The sequence below is a fragment of the Limulus polyphemus genome, unplaced genomic scaffold (assembly GCF_000517525.1).
Source record: "Limulus polyphemus unplaced genomic scaffold, Limulus_polyphemus-2.1.2 Scaffold1421, whole genome shotgun sequence".
NCBI classification, from domain to species: domain Eukaryota; kingdom Metazoa; phylum Arthropoda; class Merostomata; order Xiphosura; family Limulidae; genus Limulus; species Limulus polyphemus.
The window spans coordinates 2,132-4,922 of record NW_013667031.1 but is presented as its reverse complement, the minus strand read 5'-3'; positions in this window follow the sequence as shown (position 1 = coordinate 4,922).

Here is a 2,791-nt window from a genome sequence, read left to right as displayed (position 1 = left end):
GGTTTGTCAGATATCATTGTTGTGAAGTGAAAGGCTCAAACTGTCGTAGTTAACAGAAAAAAACATTATGTGCTGCCATCTAGCTACAGTAACCAAAACTATTGTGAAATGTAGAAGTCATTCTCCTGAGTAGTGGTTTTCCTTTTTGCTATTTTCTCAGAAAAACGCGAGTAATAGGAGAAGATAATAACATTGCTCTTATATACCAATCGGGCGGGCAGTGTTTTTCACATCTTGCCTATCTGTCAGGCAAAGTAATTTTCATCTTAACATTAAAAATTATTTTGTGCATCAGAAAATTTTGAACTTTCATATGCGAAATTTTTATAATGTCCAAATAGTTACCAAACGTTTCCTAAGAGAAAACTTTATATTTTATATATTGTCTTCAGTGATCAATTTCTGTTTGGGTCCGAAAAATTTGAACGATCTCGCAACCACCATAAAAAATTATGAAATAAACATAAATTATGCATCTTTCATTCTGGAATGAACACAAAGGGATTTAAATTGATAGTTATTGGACGAGAATAAAGACGTGTTTGTTGTGCAAATATAAGGTAGTGATATAACTTATTTCTATTGTGTTTTAAGTAAAGGTTCTTAATAATACTTCAGTACACTCTCCATCTATTGAGAGATAACTGAACTTCCAAGTTTTTTTCTCCATCTATTGAGAGATAACTGAACTTCCAAGTATTTTTCTCCATCTATTGAGAGATAACTGAACTTCCAAGTATTTTTTCTCTATCTATTGAGAGATAACTGAACTACCAGTATTTTATCTCCGTCTTTTGAGAGATAACTGAACATCCAAGTATTTTTCTACATCTATTGAGAGATAACTGAACTTCCAAGTATTTTCCTTATTATTTGTTTCTCCATCTATTGAGAGATAACTGAACTTCCAAGTATTTTTTCTTAATTTTTTTCTCCAGCTATTGAGAGATGATTAAACTTCCAATTATTTTTTCTTAATTTTTTCTCCACCTATTGAGAGATAACTGAACTTCTAAGTATTTTTTCATAATTTTTTCTCCATCTATTGAGACAGGGGTCACCAAACTATGGCCCGTGGGCCATATCCGGCCTGCGAAGTCAGTTCATCCAGCCCACCACTGCACTGTGCTACAAATGAGCTAAAACGACCTAATTAAGTTAACAAAGATTTTAATTAAATTATTATCAAATTCTTAATACTATATTTGCCTATTAAGATTCTTAATATTTTTTATTAAATATGATCTTAATTATTTTTTATAAAGCTCTTCTAATTAACTTACATACTAAATTTTAAATACATTGGCAAATTATAAAAATTGCTTAATCAAAGAACTTATCGGGAAAAAACTTTTAAAACAATTGCGTAATAACGTAATTTAATGTCATGAGCTATTTACATTTAGTTTGTCATGTTTATATACATGTCAAAAACATTTTGAAAAATTATTATCTTTCTAAAACTTTTTTGATAGACTATTCAATGTGGAAATAAACAATTGTTTTTCATTTTCAGATCCTGTTTTCTTCACCCATCGTAATGGCTACTAAGAAAAGAAAAGTAGATGCTGAGTGTCATCTTTTCAATGAAGAATGGGGAGAAAAGTACTTCTTTGTGGAAACAAACAACCAGAAAGCTAGTTACATGATATGCAACGAAAGTGTTGCCGTTTTGAAAGAGTACAATCTTCGGCATCACTATGAAACAAAACATCTGTCAACATATTCGAAGTTTTCTGGAAAGTTGCGTTCTGAGAAATTTGAGTTCATGAAACGTACTTTGGAATCTCAAAGGAAATCTTCACGAGAATGTTTGCTGAAAATGAATCTGTCACTCGTACAAGTTACAAAATAGTGCATAAGATGGCAGAGCGAGGAAAACCGTTTACTGACGGCAACTTCATCAAAGAGTGTATGATGGAAGCAGCAAATAACTTGTGTCCTGAGAAAGCCGATTTGTTTGGAAGTATCAGCCTTTCAGCAAGTTCAGTTGTGCCCTTTTCGGTGAGAAAATTATCTATGTCTCTTCGGAGCTTATAAAAGCGAAACAGGACTTTACCGCAGCTGAGCCACCTCACTGCTGTGTGATAAGGCAAGTCACAGAATTCAGAATCAATTTCTTCAAGAAAAGCCTGGAACTGTTGGTGATTAAGTGCATGACCCCGAATGAAGTTCACCGCAGAAATGACTGGTTTCAGTACGCAAGAAATATCTAAGTCTTTCCCACAGAGTGCTTGCTGATGTATAATGCAGTGTATAAACAGAGCGCCCGGGAGTTGAAGATCTTCCAACTTAGTTCGTATCTGCCTAACCAGACCCTTCCTCAGTCCAGCCATGTTTTTTCCTCCATCAGCTGTAACACATTGAAGCTGATTCCACTGAAGGTTATAGCCTTGCAAAGTTTTCTGCACTTCCATTAAAATGTCTTCTCCAGTTGTTGTTCCGTGCATGCTCCAAACGGATGCCAACTTTTCTGTGATCTGAAAGTGCAAATTAACACCACGAATGAACACGAGAAGTTGTGACGTACTCGAGAGATCAGTAGATTCATGCAGCACTAGAGAATACCACAAGAAGTTCCTAGCTTTCTCGCGTATCTGTATCACCATGTTCTCTCCAAGTTCTTCTGTTCTCCCTGCGGTAAAGTCCTGTTTCGTTTTCATAAGCTCCGAAGAGAAATAGATAATTTTCTCACCGAAAAGGATAGAGCTGATCCACTTCTGTCAGATTCTACCTGGCTGTCAAAGTTGTCATTTTTGGTTGACACCACATCCCACATGAATGAATTGAA